Source organism: Xenopus tropicalis, chromosome 4 (assembly GCF_000004195.4).
Source record: "Xenopus tropicalis strain Nigerian chromosome 4, UCB_Xtro_10.0, whole genome shotgun sequence".
NCBI lineage: Eukaryota > Metazoa > Chordata > Amphibia > Anura > Pipidae > Xenopus > Xenopus tropicalis.
In genome coordinates this window covers 32,092,884-32,112,467 of record NC_030680.2, presented here as the reverse complement: position 1 = coordinate 32,112,467, position 19,584 = coordinate 32,092,884, and the positions used below count along the sequence as shown (strand labels likewise).

At 41.5% G+C, this 19,584-nt stretch overlaps 1 long non-coding RNA gene across 1 annotated transcript; it reads left to right on the top strand.

The window, feature by feature from the left end:
* The first annotated feature begins 4,688 nt into the window (after positions 1 to 4,688).
* LOC116410343 lies at positions 4,689 to 18,392 on the top strand. The gene is made up of 4 exons (XR_004222303.1): positions 4,689 to 4,792; positions 6,518 to 6,651; positions 7,299 to 7,382; positions 18,292 to 18,392. It is a non-coding gene; the product is annotated as an uncharacterized LOC116410343 (long non-coding RNA).
* The last annotated feature ends 1,192 nt before the right edge of the window (positions 18,393 to 19,584 follow it).

The window sequence follows — 19,584 nt, the reverse complement described above, 5'->3', positions numbered from 1 at the left end:
CTCTTGCTGGACTATTAAGCCTCGTTCCTACTTCCTTTTTCCATACCTTAGCTGAATCTTTTCCTCAGAACCTCAGGCATTTACCCCTTGAGCATGGCACAACCTACCACCAAACACAACTAGGCCATTTCTATTCTCCCATCTGAAGCTAACTACATTTTCCTCAGACCCTCAGGCCTTGACCTTTCAAGTGTGGCACAGCCCACCACCAAATCAGGTATTATCCCAGGTTATGCTTGGCGGTGGGTTTTTATCCCAGGTTTTATCCCTTCACCCTATGCAGTATCAAGCCCTATGCAGAATTGGACCGGGAATAATCTGGTGCATTGTGGGCCTCATGGGCCCCGCCAACCCAGTAAGTAAAATGTATGAGGTATGCGGGGGTGGTGGTGTTGAGTTTGACACGTGGAGTCCGAAACTGGCCCCCTTTTAAAAGATAAGATCTACAAGGAGCTATATCTTGGAGATAAGATACTTTAGGGTTGATTCACTAAAGTGCGATAATGCTTATTGCATGCTTTTTTGTGTTAAAATTGACGCAAAAAAAACACGCGATTTGCTAAAGTATTATCGCATGCGTTAAGTCGCATATCGCATGTGTTAAATAGCGCACAACTGAATGCGTTAATTTTAACGCATTGCGTTAATTAGCGCGCAGAAATAATACCAACGCATGATTCACAAACACTTAGACGCGCTAAATATCGCATTAGTCTATGCGAAAATTAACACCTACTGGGGCAGGCGGTAATTATAGAAAAGTACAGTTCATGAGCTTTTGGCAACACAATATGGACTTTGCAGTGGGATTTATTCAAGTCTGTGTTGGCCCCAGAGTGATGCAGCCGCCAGTTTGCAGGGAAATGGTCATTTTCAAAAAAAGTAGTTTTATGAACGTAATGGTGTGTATGGCTAATATGGCGTGTGCACGATAAGTAGCGCACGTGCGTTAATTAGCGCACGCGGCAAGTACGTGCGTTAATTAGCGCACGTTGCGTCGAATACCGCACGAAAATAGTCTTCGCGACTTAACTAACGCAAACAGCATCGCGTCTAAATATACTTTTAGTGAATCATGCGTTAAGACGCAAAAAATATGACGCGATAATATTTTTAATGCATGCTATAAATAGCACTCGTTTTATCGCACTTTAGTGAATCAACCCTCATGAGAGAAAGAATGGTCGACTAACAAACCAAGCATAAAAACTAGGAAAGGACACTAGGAAAGGGGTCAGGAAAGGGGTCAGAAACATCCTCCTTTGCCACTATTCTTCTAGCCTTGACTGTACCCAACCTGAATGTCAGTTATGTGAGTTTGTGAGAAAACCCAAGCAACTCAAAGTCAGATGTCAGGGTAAGAACATTCTGACAATGATGACTTGCTTTATCAAATGGGGGCAGTAACACTAGGGTCCTGCCCCAATACCTTTATAACAGACCCACAGAAGGTATTACATAACTTTTATTACTCATCTGTTTTATCAGGTTGAATTATAGAAACAATTATCATTAACAACTAGTTAGTGATAAAGAGGCATCTAAAATGTATGCAGATATAGTCACATCAATATTGCAAGGCTATACAGTTCTACAATCGTCCCTTTAACTATGTTCTACTAACTCAAATTATTGCTGAAACATGATAGGAGGTACAGCATCTTATTGTACATAGTAATATTCTTATGAGTAAGTATATGCTGATAACAAAAGCAACAAACAATAATATGGATTTATAAGAAAATTACTCCCAATTTTCCACATTTCCCAATCATCTGAATAGCTTATACAGAGTACAAATACTATGGACTGAGATACAGAAACATCCCCAACAGTCCCCAACAACCCCCAACTTTGATTCTCAGCTCGTAGCTGTTGCAGGGATTTGGCAAAATGTGAAGAAGCCACATGTAGAGATTGGAAACAGTCCTCCAATAGCATCCATGTGAATGTCCTTCTAATAGAGTAGCAGAAGGCGACAGTTTGTAGTGTGGAAAGGACCAGCATATATTGGAGGATTCCAGCTGTGGGTAAAGTTTCATCTATGGATCAAATCATCAACCTGTAATAAAAAAGAAAACTGTGATAACAACAGGTGCCTTAAAGAGATTAATTAGTTGGTGGGCTACCTGAATCTTTTGAATGTACAGGTATAAGACCCGTTATCCAGAATGCTCGGGACCAAGGGTATTCCGGATAAGGAGTCTTTACAGTCAACATTAATAAAACCCAACAGGATTGTTTTGCCTCCAATAAGGAGTAATTATACCTTAGTTGGGATGAATTACAAGGTACTGTTTTATTATTACAGAGAAAAAGGAAATCAATTTTAAAAATCTGATTTATTTGATTAAAATGGAGTCTATGGGAGATGGGCTTTCCGTAATTCGGAGCTTTCTGGATAACGGATCCCATACCTGTACTAGTAACACTGTTAATGTTTACTTGGCAAACAGCAAAGCCAGAATTTATTTCTGTTTAGGAACCATAAAAATTGTTACATATGGTAAATCAGTAACTGGAATTATTCCCAAAGGGCTGTTCTAGAGGCTCATTTAGTAAACAGCCATGGTTCTCAGTTAAGAACAATAGTAAATCTTTTACATTGTCAAAGGGATTAGCAGGTGTCATCTTTAAAATAAATGTGGCCTCATATTAGCACAGTTGTGTATTGCCCTACACATGCAGACACAAAATGTAATGTGTTGGCACGTTATGTGAGGTGTATATGGTTACACTAGGGACAGTAACACGAGCATACAATTTCTCTATGGCTGTAGCACAGGCACATATGCTGCAGAGGGAACGTTTGCTCAAGGGGTGAAAATGTACTAGAGAAATGTCCCACTAAAACACCCCTCTTGTGGGGTTGCCACTGCAGTCTAGCAGTACTCATGGGAATGACATATAATTCAATAGGTTCACATTTGTCAGGGAGATGAAAATGCAGTGTGCAAGATGTTAGACATATAGGAGAGTAAAACTTCCGTTTTTAGAGTCAGAGAGAGTGACAGGAGTTTTAGCAGAAAGATAATTAGTCTGTTGTTCCCTGTGAAAGCCAGAAACCAGCAGGGCAGACTGTTTATGCAGACAATGACCAGGGTGGAGAGTAGATAAAACAGAAATAGAAGCAGGATAGTTCCACAGTATCTCCTATGGAACAAAATGTTTTGACTCCTTTTAAGGTGGCCATACACGGACCGATTCGGCAGCTTATCGGCCCGTGTAGGGGCAGCAACGACGCCATACCTGACCAATATCTGGCCTGAAATTGGCCAGATATCGATCGGGCAGGTTAAAAGATTCAGTCGGATCAGGGACCGCATCAGCTCGTTGATGCGGTCCCTGAACCGACTGTGCCATTGCCGCCGTAGGTGGGGATATCGGGAGAAGATCCGCTCGCTTGGCTTGTACTATGGTGCTCAGGGCCTGATTTAATTGTCCTTGAGCATCTGTATGAGGGACAGAATATAGCTCACTTAAAGCAGGAGCTGAGTCAGCTAGTAGGGACAAACTATAAGTATAAGTAAGAGGTAAAGTAATCACTTTACAATTGGCATAATTTTGCCAAGTATTATAATATTCAATGTGCAAGTCAAGATCATTTCCTTACACTTATCTTTATTCTGTTTTAATAAACTATCAAGGTCTTAAGAATCAATACTGTCACTTTCTGGCCAGGAAAAGGCAGCTTTTTTCTCTTTACCCAATCTCACCCATGACCTGAGGAATTTTAGGCTTTTTGATTACTCAACTGGTGAGGGTTTAGATTGAAACAGATGGAACATTTTGTATACTAGACAGTAGTCACATATAAGGACATTCTGTTAATCTCCTACCTCACCTGCCTTGGGTTGTCTTTATAGGGGACACTGGGGGATGTTATGTGTCCCTTTATACAGGACTTACCCGTCATAAGTCTCAACACAGGTGATCCAGTCAAAATGGATGAGGTGCTGCAATCAACTCAGTAATGACCTACAGGTTATGTTGAAGGCACATATTAAGCTAACGGATATCTACTCCGCTAATTAAAAACTCCAGGGGGAGAAAGGCCGATCTAACCAGCACCAATAACCATACACCCATGTATGTAGTGACAGGAATGAATGAGATCTGCCGTCACTGAACACATGGGGCAGATTTTGGCCTGTCAGTTATAGCTGCTAATGCTAATAAACTTCTGCAGCATAAATATGGCAGCCCCCTCACAGAGGAACATGGGGATTTGATAGGTAATATAAAAGCATCGGGGAGGGACCACCTGAGTGAGAAGAGTCACATGTAACACATGCCCTACCGGGAGTTGATGAGAGTTTAGCTAAATCTGACTGGGCCCAAGGTACCCCTTAGGGTACCCCCAACTCATACACAAGTTCCATCTACATTAAAATGTAGAGGTGTCTTTTGACCTAAATTGACAGAGGTCTAGTTCTTTTAATTCATATAATAATGGCACTAACATAACTCTGGCTCCTTTGATCAGTTTTTTGTGTGTCCAGTAGAGAAAAGTGCTGCATCATCCTGACCAATGTAAATGTTTGCTAGCCGAAATCAAAGTCTACTTTTGTCAGCAATAGAAGAAAACATTGTAAACAAGAAATTAGAGCAAATTGAATTCAATCAGATGAGACTGAATAAAGATACATGTCCATTAATCTCAACCCTTTATTTTTATATACAGGGTCGGACTGGGCTGGCGGGACACCGGTGGGCCCCAACCCTGACTGCTGACCCATGCCCATAGCTTCTTCATGAATTCTGGACACTCCTCCCCCACCGCCTGATCACAGTGAGTAGGTGTTTGTGACTGGGGTTGGCAGTGCCGGAACTAAGGGTAAAGTGCATGATAATGGAGGCAAATCGAGTAATGTATAGTTTAAGTCCTTTTTAGCCTTCTTCATCAGACAGACTGATCCAGTGCAATAGTTGTGGGTCACACTGCTATAAGTTAACCTTGTACAAATCATTAAGTCGGACTCTGGACACTGTTGGAGTCATGGAGCGGATCGGTAGCTTCATCTTGAAGTTCTGCTCTGATACTATTCAGTCACGGAGTCGCAGTTGTCACACAGTGACTTATCAGTGTCAGGGCCACAGGTCAGCTTAAGGGCAGTGGCCCACAGAGAAATTAGTCACCTGCGGTTAAATGTCGGCTACCTTTGGCAACTAATCTCGCTAAAATGTTTTCCCACCAGCAATAAAGTAAATCGCTAGTGGGAAGGCAAACGCGTTGCTTTGTTTTCTGAAGTTGAACAAAGTTTCCTCCTGCAGGAATATAACAAGAAAAGTGGGTAAAGGTGGAAAGAATCGTACATTTGAGTTTATGGGGAGAATGGCCCATGCAGTGTGTGGAAGAGAATGACATACATGGAAAGACAAAGAGGAGCAAAGGGCATAGAAAAGGAAGGCAGGGAAATAAGAGTTAAATAAAATTAAAAAAGATTCAGTGAAGGAGAAGAAAATATGGAAAGGAAGCAGTGGGTGTAAACTTACTTCAAAAAAGGGCCAGTAGTTGTCGGACTTACCCTGAGGTGACAGCTCTGTTGGGCCCCTGACACCCCAGGCCGACACTGTCTATAGAAAACCTGCCTAACTGCTAGTTGATCTAGAGGAAGGCAAAAAAAAACCCTTTCTGAACCCTTTCAAATTTGCCCTGAATTTTCACAGTTTCTAAAACAGCATTCAACCCTATTTAAAACTATTTCATGTATGCGTCAGTACAGTTGCTTCAGGGAGAGATGCCACAACTTCATAGTTCTCACTAAAAAAAAAATGCATACTTACACAGAAAAATATATATTTTTTAAAATAAATAGTTTTGCCCCTGGTTGGTGATCTTTTCAGAGAAAACTGCACCAGTCATGGGAACCACAGTCTGAACGCTGGGCTATCATTTAACTTACGTTCATGTGCAAGTGACAGTCTTCCCTAGGGATGCCTGGGATGTAGTTGTGGTGTTCAGATCATTTTTTAATAGGTCGGCATAGTTTTATCTAAAAAGGAACAGCAATCTGGGGAAAAAACTTAGCACTATTTATTTCACTGGGAGATGCCTAACATATTGGCACCCCCAGTGAAATAGCCTCTCTGTTCAGATAAAACCTCCATTCTAAATGAATGTCATTGGGTCTGTTGAAAAGATCTGTTGAATAAAGTACAGAGAGTTTATTAAATGGTCCCTATTGCCATCAAATGTGCTGGCAGTAGTATTGCTCCAATCCATATCTGTGTAATTAAAATTCCCATTATTGAGACCTGCCCAGCGGTTCCCGATCCAACTGGAAAATCAAACCTGCCTGATCAAGATCAATTTTAGGCCACATGTTGGTCGGGTAGGTACATCAGGGGTGCACATACTCAGGCAGATAAGCTGCTGAATCAGTCTGAAGGACCCGAATCGGCCACTGAAGTCTGCCCATGCATTTCCACCTTAAGCCTCACCTCTTGCTGCCCTAAAAACTTAGATGGTGGCGTAAACACTTGTTAATTCCAAGACTTTGTATTCTATTTACAGCTTTTATGATGTCATCTCAATTTAAAACATTTGGAGCACTCTAGAGCTGGCATTTATCTCTTATATGAAAATATATTTAACCTGGGCACCCCTGGCACAGGTGCACAGGAATCTGAAAATAGCCCAAGACACCGGTGAGTATGTGCTTAGAAAAGTTTACTGTGCTGTAAATATATCATGGAACATTAATCTACTATTTAAACTCTGTGTATATGTTTTCTTGTCTTGGGCATTGCATATTGCGCTGGGCACTCATCTGGACAGTGTTGGGCATGGTGGTTGCACAATACATGACTGCCAGGGGGGTGTATTACCCAGTGCCAACACACAAAAAGGCACCATCACACTTTGTTTCACTTTTCCTCCTCCTACATTGCCAGGAAAATTATGATCTAATATAAACATATCTTATTGTTTGCTGAAATATTATTATTTAAATGAAATTATACAATCATACCAAAAGTCTCCCTTTACAAAAGAAATTATAATTTCAGTGTTTACATGCATTTCTGTTTCTCTAAATTAGCTGTACATGTTTTGGAACTTCTCTGTGCTTTGCTTACCTTATAGAAGGGTGTTTTTACCCATCCTGTACAGCATTTATATGTACATAATGAAAACACTTTAGTAAACACACATATATAATATATTTTTACTAATGCAAGATTGGCTGGTAAAATGGGAGAGCTTGGGGTAATTACATTGGATGAGAAATACAATGTCATTGGCACCGAGTTTTCCGAAATGATGACCATCCCCTTGGCCTTACATTTTTCTATAGTTGTGAAATGAATTGATGAAGCGTATCTATGCCTAAAGTATTGGATGCAGACACCATCTTGACACCAAACGCCAGAAATGACAGGTAGGCAGCACATGGTTCATTTTGTGCAATGTACTCACACATGCAAAGATTTTGTGCTTGCAAAATTTCACACAATTGATAGTTGTAAAATGATGTCTAGGGGGTAGTTAGTAAAAAAAGTAGTAGTGGGGGTAGTAGTAAAAAAGTCACAATATTTGAACCATATGAAGTTGCTTGTTGCAACCAATCAGCAGGTAATATTCACCTGCTGCTTGTTTGAAGGCAGATTGGTTGCCAGAGGTTAGGCTGATGCCACACGGGGAGTTTTTACGCTGCATATTTTCTCAGCCTAAAAACGCCGCACAAGCCACACAGCCCCTGACTATGGCGTTTTTCAGCCTAGTACTGGTGACATAGCAAATCCCGTTTCCATGATGCTAATGTGCGAAATAGTAACAAAAACGCAGCGTATTTCCGATAGGTCTGGCAGCTGCCTTTGTGTAAACATAGGAATAGCTTGCTGTGCAAATACTGGTGTATTTCGGTAAACGCTTGAAAAATCCGTGGTAAGGCGTTTTCTAGCGTATTTACGCAATGTGTGGTTTGCTTTGAGTCTTTTCAAGTTATTTCTATGGATGATGATATCATGCATTTTTCAGCCGCTGAGAGAATTAGAAAATATGCAGCGTAAAAACGCCACGTGTGGCATCAGCCTTACTTGTATACAACCAGGGTTATGTAATAAAAGGCACTTAGTTTGACCAGGAGCAGTAACCGTAGCAACCAGCAGGTAGCATTTACTGGTCACCTGTTTAAAAGCAAACATCTTATTGGTTGCTATGGGTTACTGCTCCTGGGGAAACTTATATATGGGGGTATGGGCTTTATTTAATGTACACAACCCACTGTGTTTCTAAATTCTGACAGTTTTTAGCATTACAAATTAGGCAACAGCTGCTTAGGAGCCAAATAGAGGTACTTATTGTTGTGCATTTCAAGATATATGTGCAAAATTGGTCATATATTCTAAGGTTTGGAGGACAGTTCTGCCACTGACTCTACTAAGGGCATTTGATCAATCGAAGTACATTTCTTGGGCCACATCTGAGGTTGCTCCAAATCTATGAACTATGCAGACCTAGCTTGGGTTAGGCTAATTTGTAGAGCACATTCACATGCACATTCCTGTAAAATTATTTATTTATATTAGTACTCAAAGAATAACAGGAATGGAAGACATTTAAATCATTCATATTGTGTATGGTGATGACCTGTAAATACATAGCTGAAATGACTTCCATTCCTGAGGATTTTTGAAACAGGACTTGAATGAAGAATAAATGTCTACAGTACATTGTACTAACTGGAAACCTCTGTAGGAGCAGATTGTTCTAGTATTGGTGGGAACTCCCTGATTTAGAACCAGTGACCTGGTATGTGTTGGCTGCTGCACCTCCAGGTTGAGCCATAGGAGGCAATGTGGTCAGGGACTGAATGACTCTTTCTCCTGGCCCACACCCTCAATCCAGCTCAGGCAATAGTCTAATTAAAGGGCTGTTGGATTATTCATTTTATTGCGTTGTCCATGGCTCCTGTTTTGTGTTTGAGTTCTTGCTCCACTGCCTGTTTGTCCTGTTTGTGCCCTGTCTTTGCTCCCCATATTCAGACTCCCCAGTTTTGACCCCTGGCCTGACACTTAAAACTGTTACTATTGGATACATTATTTGCTGGCATTTCTCTTCAGCAGCTTCAGCCCCCGCTGGGCATTCTCCTCAACAACATTCACAGCAACTAAAATATCAAACTAAAACAGTTGCTCTGTAAAGCTAGCCTTACATGCTGAGATCCTCTTGCTTGGCAAGGTTGCTAAATGATCCTAATGAGGGTCTACAGGGACATATCAGTAGCAGACCACATTCACTTTGGATAGATCATTACCCAATATGGCCACCAACACGGTGAGTCAAATTGGGATAATCCAATCATTGGCCTCTGGACTAATGATCAGATCAAAATAAGGTCCTACAGAGGCATGGTAATGGCAGACCACATTCACATTCTAGTTTTTGCCCTGGTATTGATTGGCAGGACATCCTAAGGTCTGCTTTACAGGGGCTAATGAGCCACCGACTCTGGAGGGGGCAATCAGCAGATTTTATAGGTTCATATATACTATATACTGTATACTCGAGTATAAGCCTAGTTTTTCAGCACCCAAAATGTGCTGAAAAAGTGACCCTCTGCTTATACTCGAGTCGGGTGCCATGGGTCCCTCCAGACTAGCACCTTCTGTCATTTGTGTGCAAATTATGTCAACTGCAACCAGACCCTCCAGTGCCCTGGCCCGCTCCCAAATTTATCTTCATCTACCATTCACCTGTCCCATTCTGCACTAGACATTGCACTTTGTATTCTATATAAACCATAGTTTTGAAGGATTTTAACTCTTTGTGTTTTAGCTTGGTTGCTGATTAAGCTAAGGGGGACAGTACTCTTAAGGTATCATTGTTGATACCATATTGTTTTTGTTGACCTTTTTCTCCACTTACAGAGCTAGTTTACTGTTTTTCTTTGTAAAAAATATTTAGAAACATATGCCCCACTGATGCCTCATTTAATGTCATTTTATTGGTATTTATTTTGATTATTGAAACTTAGCAGTAGCTGCTGCATTTCCCACCCTAGGCTTATACTCGAGTCAATAAGTTTTTCCAGTTTTCTTAGGTAAAATTAGGTACCTCGGCTTATATTCGGATCGGCTTATACTCGAGTATATATGGTAGATACCCAAAGGCTTTAGTAAAGCTTTAGGGAATAAGTGAACTGGCCTACTGAACCGCTATTGGGAAACACAAATTCAATATATTAATAAAGGTGTAAAAAGCACTGAAATAAAGTTTTATTTGGGGTGTACTATTTCAAATCAATAATTTAGGTGGGAGCGAGTTACTTTCATATTTTTTTATAGTTTTTAAGAAATTACATTTTTGTTGTGTTTATATCCATTCAATGTCAATACATTACGTTATTTAGAACCTGTATCTGGTGTAACAAACTGTTTCCATTATGTATCAGCTATGTGAAATATCCTGGTAAATGTATGAGATATGTTATCCAGAAACTTGTTATCCATAAAGCTCTAATCTACAGGAAGGCCATCTCACATAGAGTCAATTTTAATCAAATAATTCACATTTTAAAAATGCTTTCCCTTTTCTCTGTAATAATATAATAGTAACTTGTACTTGATCCCAACTAATATATAATTAATCATTATTAAAGGCAAAACAATCCCATTAAGTCTATTTAACATTTAAATGATTCTTTAGTAGACTTCAGGAGATCCAGATTACGGAAAGATTCCTTATCCGGAAAACCCCAGGTCTCAAGCATTTTGGATAACAGGTCCCATACCTGTAGAGGGTCGGACTGGGCTGGCGGAGCACCAGGAAAAAAACCCAGTGGGCCCTGCTGCCCCCCAACCTGATCCCTGCTGGTGCTCCCCTGCTGATCTCTTCCTCCTGATCATGCTAAAGATAAGTATAATGTATGCACACCCGGGGGGTAGGGGGTTGGGCAGGTTGCAGGGGAGAGACTAGGGCCCCTAGGAGGCCCCCGGAGCAGCACAACCCAGTCCAACTCTGTACCAACAGGCCCGGATTTGTGGAAAGGCCACAAAGGCCCGAGCCTAGGGAGGCACAAATTTGGGGGCAGCATGCTGCCCCGCCGCACCAAAATGTTAAACTTTTTTTCCCATACGGAGCAATGGGGGCCTCTCGGGAGAGTTCAAAAAGCTGTTGTGCCTCTGCCTGTCACCTGTAAGGCCCAGAATTGTCCTGCTCCCTAAGCAGACAGCCTTCGGAGGTGCAGAAAGGCTGAAACTAGGAGTAAATTGGCAGAAGAGGTTTGTGCCCTGTGCCCCCCCAGTGTTGCACCCTAGGCATGTGTCTCTTCTGCTTACCCCTAGCTCCTGCCTGAGTATGACTGATGTGTGCAGCAGGAAAAAGCACTAGAAATCATAAGAAATTAAAATAAATCAATGAAAGAAAAAGACTGTTTCCTTTTTAACTGATGGAGTATAATTATAACAGTTCCTGTTTCTGATTCATTAGGGCTGGCTAAATGCTTTGTATGGAACACTTGGCCGCAGGTGGATTTAGCAGCAGGTGTGGAACTGCAGGAAAACTTATTAAAATTCCTCTCAGAGTTAATTAGAAAAAAACTCCGAAACCATAGTGTGCGCCAGAGACAAATACCTATTGCACAGGACCAACAACCGAGGGACAGAGAGACAGACAAAATGAATGGATCGTCAGCTTTTCAGTTGTGAAGCTGATACTTTACCTCTAGTAGCCGACGGTATATATTAATGCAGGGGGAACTGTGCCAATGTTTGCGGTAAAAGGATTTGTTCACATTCTTAAAGATGATTTCCTTTTTCTCTGTAATAATAAAACAGTACCTGTACTTGATCCCAACTAAGATATAATTACCCCTTATTGGGGGCAGAACAGCCCTATTGGGTTTATTTCATGGTTAAATGATTCCCTTTTCTCTGTAATAATAAAACAGTACCTGTACTTGATCCCAACTAAGATATAATTACCCCTTATTGGGGGCAGAACAGCCCTATTGGGTTTATTTCATGGTTAAATGATTCCCTTTTCTCTGTAATAATAAAACAGTACCTGTACTTGATCCCAACTAAGATATAATTAATGCTTATTGGAGGCAAAACAGTCCTATTGGGTTTATTTCATATTAAATGTATTTTTAGTAGACTTAAAGTATGGTGATCCAAATTACAGAAAGACCCATAATCCAGAAAACCCAAGGTTCCAAGCATTCTGGATAACAGGTCCCATACCTGTAGTAACATTGTTAAGTGGTATTTGATATGATTATACAGGGCCGAATTGCTTATGGAAAAAACATAATGAAGAAGGCCTATGCAAAGGGGAGCAAAGTAGCAACTTTCCCTTATATATATCAAATATAATACATAGGGAATTTTCTGTTCTCATATTTTACTGTCAATAATAATAATAATACTAAAAATATGCACCACTTAATATAGTGCAGTGACAGCCCTTGGTTCTTTCGGGTCTGAAAATGATTTTTTCAGCTTCTTCTGTTTCTACTTCAAAGTCTTGCAATAAAAATATATTGATATGTATATATATACAGCAGGCACACGAGGGTCCGGCGGCCCAAGGTCAGCAGTCTCCCACAATCCAGCCCTGTTCCTATCACATGTCACATTCCACCCTGACACTGGGAAATGTCTCTGCCAGTCTGACCCCAGGGACTCCTGTTACATTGGGTGAGTGATAAAGGACAAGTAAAGGGCTGGAGGAGGCCTGTGATGGAAACAAGGGGTTGAGTTAAATTGCAAAGGTGCTATAAAAGCTGGGTGGGTGTGGGTTTTTGTGATGCAGTGGGTACTTTTGGAAAGACAGGGTATCATTTCAGCACTATGAATGAGTAGCTGAGATGTTATAAGGAAAACTTACATGCTCATGAAGGTATCAGTATCCAGTGCTGATTTTTACCTGGTATATGAGGATATTCATATCTCCTGTTCTCTCTCTTCCTTCAAACCATTTTCTTGTTCGTTCATGACAAGGCTCATGACAATTTCTCCTTGGCTTAAATTGAGACCAGAGTTGCCCTGATTTTAACAATGGAGGCTCTACTGTCAGTTGGTATCACACCAGGGTTCACATCATGTATGACAATGCTGTCCAACTTCCGTGTCCATTTGCCCTATGCTGTCTGTGTGTGCCATACTCTGCCTGTGTCTGAGTTGTCTGAGGTGTGAACAGGTGAACAATATGGGGGCTTATACTCTGAGCCTGACTTGTGAACACTGCAGGAATTAAAAGGTGTGAACATGACAAGGGCAGCGTCAATTTTGTGGTTCTCTTGAACAATCCTTCACTCTTAAGGTCCCCATACACGGGCTGATATTAGCTGCCGCTGCAGCTAATCGGCCCGTGTATGGGCACTCCCGACGGGCCTGCCCGACCGATATCTGGCCTGAAATCGGGCAGATATCGTGCAGGTTAGAAAATCTAGTCGGATCAGGGACCGCATCGACTCGTTGATGAGGTCCCCGGACCGACTTTGCCTATACCCGTTGTTATAATTCGATCGTTTGGCCTCAGGGCCCTACGGGTGGGCGATATCGGGAGAAGATTCGCTCGCTTGGCGACATCGCCAAACGAGCGGATCTTGTGGTGTATGGGGACTTTAGGCCTTTACCTTCATTTTGATCCTGTCAAATACACTCACATGACAACCTTTGTGGATAGAAAAGGCTGCAGCCCATTTATTTGCAATGGTATAAAATTTGCCATTATTACACACAACCCCATTTAACAATAACATATTAATATCATTATATAACATAACCTAATCTCCTAATAACATAATAACAATAAGCCGCTGAAGGCTGCATTTGTGGAAGCTGTACCTGCCCCCACTGCAATCAGTTCCCTGAGGTTAGAAACCCCTTTCTCTAATCACATAGCCACATTTACCACCGACCTATGGCTGTATTCCCTAGCCTCAAGTCTAACCTTCCGCCTGAATCTCATTTAGCTATGGAATCCTTGGCTGTGACTATGTTCCTCTAATTCACGTCCTCCTTGTTACCACCCCCTTTTGCTCCTCAAATAAGGGAGGGAGGGTGGGCACTGTTGAAGTAAAATGGCACCTTTCCTTTATGCTCCTCCCTGCTTATCCTATTCTTTCCTCCCCTTAGCCAATCCCCCACCAGTCTACACTACCCATAATCCCTAAACCATACCTCCCATCATTTTGAAAATGGAAAGAGAGGCAAAATGTTTTTGACCACGCCCATTGTTGCCACCACACCCCCTAAATTCCACTCCCAGTTGAATAAATTTGTCAGGTTATTTAAAGTTTGAACACATTTCTGGGGGTTTTGGGTGCTATTACAGTTTTGCTAAAAAAGCTGAAATTACCCTTTTAAAAGCAAGTCTCAGTTCCCCCAAGAGACCTGTTTAGCTTATTAGTTACAATTGTATCTCAGTGCAGGTGGGGCTTGTTAACTTTCTGGGCTCTCTGCCAAAAGCCCACTTATTTAATTAAATGTGAGAAACAATGTATCATTGTTGAAGCAGGTGCAGGTGAAGCTCGTTAAGATTTCTGGGCTTTCTGCCAAAAGCTTTTTAATTAAATGTGAGAAATATTTGTATCTAAGTGCAGGTGAACCTTGTTTAACTCTCTGGGCTCTCTTCCAAAAGCTACTTTTAATAAAATTTGTATCTTTTTTAGCATTCAGCATTTTTTCAACAGCATAGGATCTACACAGGCCCAGACTGGCAATCTGTGGGCTCTGGCAAATGCCAGAGGGGCTGCTGTAAGATGCCATAGACAGTCACTATTTATTGGGCCGGTGGGGGGCTGTTTGTGCCTCTGTGTACTTAAAAATGCCAGGGCCTATTTTGGATTTCAGTCCAGACCTGACTCTACAGGTAGATTAAAAATCCATAGCAACAAATAATACCCCAGTAAATATTATGGATACCAAACCAGCACCTCTTACTGTAGGGTTGGCACCTGGAAAACCAAACAGGCAGTTTTGACTTGGACAGTCCTTCTGAAAACCAGGCTGTCCAGGTCAAAACTGGGCAGGTGGCTACCCTATCTTACTGACTGCAAAATAATTAGCCTAGACCCAGAAGATCTTGCATGGTCATAACCCTAGATACAGATTCCCTTATATAAGAACATTGTAAGAGTCATTTACAGGACCCAACAACACCAAAACTAGAGTTTAAAAGTTTTTTTTTTTTTACATTTTATAGTGACGGGTGCTCTATACATTTACATGCCTTACCTGCAAATTCAATACATATAGACTGCAATAGAAACAGGAGACTGGCCCAACAATTAAAGCTTAGCTGAACATTACGGGGGAGTAGAAATGCTGAATTCATATACCAGGCCCCAGGATCTAGGCATTAGCTACAGACATCTGGTAGGCAGTGACAGTCATAAGATGTGTTATTCATGACTCTGGGAAGGTCTCAGGAAGCAAAGCCACCATCATATGGTTCTGTAATGAAATAAGGCAGGTTTGGGCTCTTAGTGTATGGAAGGGTTAACTGATAATCTGCTGCATATGGTATACAAACAGTATCTCGTAGGACAGAGGCAGAGTGCCTCCTAAAGGAACACCAATAATTGAGGCAGATTGTGGCAAGGGCTGTTAATGTGAACCTGCGGCCAGACTGTCACTAAGAGTTTTTTTTTTGTATTCTGCTCTATTTTGGCTGCATCACATACAAATGTCTTATGGTGTCAGCTCTGCTGGCAGCACACTGGACAGTTTTGTGATGAACATGTTGGCATTTTTCCCGCGTATAGTCTCAACAGGTTATTTTAAGACTGATCTTCATATTCAGTGCAACACCACCCCCTGGAGGATCTTTTGGTTCTTTCCTTCCCTTATTTAAGAAAACTCTAGTGGGATTACTTGGGTGAGTGCACAGTTCAAAAAAATGGCAAACTAGCATTTTATTTATTTTTTTGCACTTTGGGTCCTGCCCTGCATTTTAAATAATTGCTGCAGGACTATTTGCTTCAAAACAATGTGCATAAACCTGTCTTCTTCTTGTGAATACAACTCTACCTGAATATAGCAGCACTGTATTCATGAGGCGTGGTTTAGGGGAGGCTTGTAAATATCCCCCCACCTGTCCCCTACATATTCTCTAACTTGCCTAAGGTGCAATGGTGGGAGGGTTATACTAAGACCCTAGGCACATACCTCTGCTGGTTCCATAGATTACTGATTACTGTGCACTGTGGCACTGGGTTGTGGTGAAGGAAGAGAGGACTTGCCAATTGGAGGGAAGAGTTACAGAAATGGGAGCAATGTTGTGTGGGGGCAGGGAATGAGAGGAGTTGGAAGTTGCTGAAGTGAGGGGAAAGTTGCTGAGCGGGAAGGGGAAGGAGTAGGTGTATGAGGCTAGAGGCTTGTCTTGGGCATCCTTCTGTGCTGGCCTGACTGTGGCACAAGCAGACTATACACTAGATAAGGTTTGCACCTCTTAGAACTCTTAGTACTCGGATCTAGGGTAATTGTAATTTACCCCTAAAATGTTTTTTTCCTGTTACAGGCTCTGCCTATTCATTGGCTGATGTATTGAGCATGTATGTGTGCCCCTTGGTTTGGGTCGGACCACAGTGCCTCATAATTAAGGTTTGCCCAGCAACTTGACTGGCAAAAAGGATGATAGGGAATTAACAAAAATATAGGACGTTGGCAACCCTCTTCACAATGCAGTAAAGGGGCAGACTTTAGTTCTTCAAATGGCAGTGTTTCAGTATGGGATTATCCAATTGCAAAGTTTTTGAAATGTAGACTATTTTATTTCATATATTTCTGGTCGAGAACTAAAATGCTCAAGGGTATCGTTTAACTGTAAGTCCGGATTCCAGCACAATAAAAATAAAAATGGCTCCGTTTTACAGACAGATACAAACATTATTACAACTGAGAAGTATAAAGAAACTTCGGCGCGGACCCTGCTCACAAGAGCTTATGTGATTTATACTCGATGGCTACAAAACAAGCTTTGTTTATAAAGAACAAAACTTTTTAATAAAAGACAGAAGAAGGGTGAAAAGGTTTTCAGGTAGAAATAATCTGATGAATCTGTACTGGATGGAGGTGGTGAGATTTAGAGATTTGCTTTTGAGCTCTGTGCTAAAAGCCATGGCTGATAGAGGATACACCATGTGTGTGCCCTTGGCCTTAGAGTTGCCACCTTCTGCTAAACACATACCAGCCTCTTTTCTTTGTTACTGTTCTTCTCTGGCATCAAATATTTTACTGATCAACTGATAAAAATTCAACACACACAGAAGCTATAGATAGGGGATCATTCTTTACCACATACAAGTAGAGAAACAATGGCAGGAGCAATGCAAAACATTAAGGTTCAGTTCACAGTTTGGAGGGGGTGACTTGAGTCAAACTGAGGTCCAAATTGGAATTCAACTTGGGATTTAAGATTAAGTTTAAGATTTTCGCCCTAGGGGCATTGCTTTGTATCTGCAATAGAGTTTCTGGCTATGGTTTGGCTAGGACAGAGGGTTATCGTAACAACACAATGTAGGGTGGGATGATGTAGAGGGCTCCTGTGTTCATGTACAGTATATATCCTCCAGGTCTCGACTGATATTTAAAATAGGCCCTGGTATTTCAAATACACAGAGGCCCAAGCAGCCCCAACCAGTCCACTAAACAGTGACTGTCTATGGCAGTGATCCCCAACCAGTGGCTCAGGAGCAACATGTTGCTCACCAACCCATTTGATGTTGCTCCCAGTGGCCTCCAAGCAGGTGTTTATTTTTAAATTTCTGACTTACAGGTAAGTGCACTAAGACTATGTGCACTGCCAAACAGAGCCACCCGTAGTCTGCCTGTCCACATTGGGCTACCAAATAACTAATCACAACCCTTACTGGTCATCCCCTAGGAAATTTTTCCTGCTTGTGTTGCCCTCCGACTTTTTAAAATTTAAATGTTGGTCACTGGTAAAAGAGATCGGGGACCCCTGGTTTATGGTTTCTTACAGCAGCCCCACTGGCATTTGCCAGAATCCACAGATTGCCTATCCAGCTTGATATCCACCACATAATATGGTAACAGCAAACAAAAGTCCATAGATATTCTGCATGTTACTTAACAATACCAGCAATAGGTCACCCCCACATATAGGGTCAACAATACATGGCTAAATTTTCCATATATAATCGTGGCTCCAGAACTACTCGCATTGCTTCTAATTACCGTCATTGGCAGTAACACTCATCAATCCACAGCACATTATAGCGCTAATCAAAAGCCTGGTGTGCAGCAGTTCTTAAGATATTCCTGAGCCGCTTAACAGAAATGCCTGTTTCCTTAACTGTTTGTTTTCTCTTGCAGAATGGAGAAACTGGCCCATAAGGATCCACGATGCCCAGGACTACTGGGATTCAAAATAGGCCCAGGCATTTCCAGTACACAGAGGCGCAAACAGTCTATGGCAGTGATACCCAACCGGTGGCTCATAAGCAACATGTTGCTCACCACACCAGTTGATGTTGCTCCCAGTGGCCTCAAAGTAGGTGCTAATTTTAAATCTCTATCTTGGAGACAAGTTTTGGAAGCATAAAAACACAGTTTTACTACAAACAGAGCCTCCCGCAGGCTAGCAGTTTACATGGGGCTACCAAATAGCGAATCACAGTCCTTATCTTCCATCCTTAAAGAACATTTTTCATGCTTGTGTGGCTCACCAACACTTTTTACATCTTATTGTGGCTCACAAGTAAAAAAAAGTTGGGGATCCTTGGTGTTTGGCATCTTACAGCAGACCCTCTGGCATGTTCTAGAATCCACAGATTGCCAGTCTGGGCCTGTTCAAATGGTTGCTAAGAGGGCAGCAACCAGAAAGGTTCTGGTGAACTAACTATAAAGCCTTATGCATACCATATTCTTTTCAACAGAAGTTGCTTACACAGTGTGGGCCGCAGCACAGAGTATTCATATTAATACACAACACATTTGCACCTAAACTGCACATACTGATTGCCAAACACAATGACCCCCCTCCCAGGGTGACTAAAAGTGGGGAGATCAAAGAACACTCTATAATCATACCGTCCAGAGACAGTTCCAAATATTGGACTGTACAAGCATTACAGCTTACTGTGAAGCAGGTGGGTTTTCATTAGATTGGGGGAACCTTGGCATAACTGGGTAACATACACAGTAAATTAATTTAAAAAAAAGTTCAACAGATTTGTATCATCTAATCTGCATTTTCTATGTAGATTTTAGTTTCTGAGTGAGAGAGGTGAATGTATAATTGCTCTCCCTTTGCCTTTTTTCTCCAGATTTTTTGCAAATAATACCAGCTCTTGCTTTTAAAGTCTTGCCACAAGCTTAAGATGCCATAGTTCTCCTATTGTGTTATAATCTCTATAGCAGGGGTGTGGCCAAGTGGTAGGGTACATGGAGAGTAAAAAAATGACACTGCAACAGTTTTCTCATAACCTGTAGAATTATAACTATATCATATATCATAGTATTCCCTTGTACTAAGCACAGTTCTAAAGAGATTTTTCTGTTATATCACATTCTAGGCCTTTATGTTGCATTGTCTGTGTTTGCAAACTGGTGATACAGAAGTTCTTTTCCAACTCATCTTCTGCTTCCGCTCCCCGTTCAGTAAAT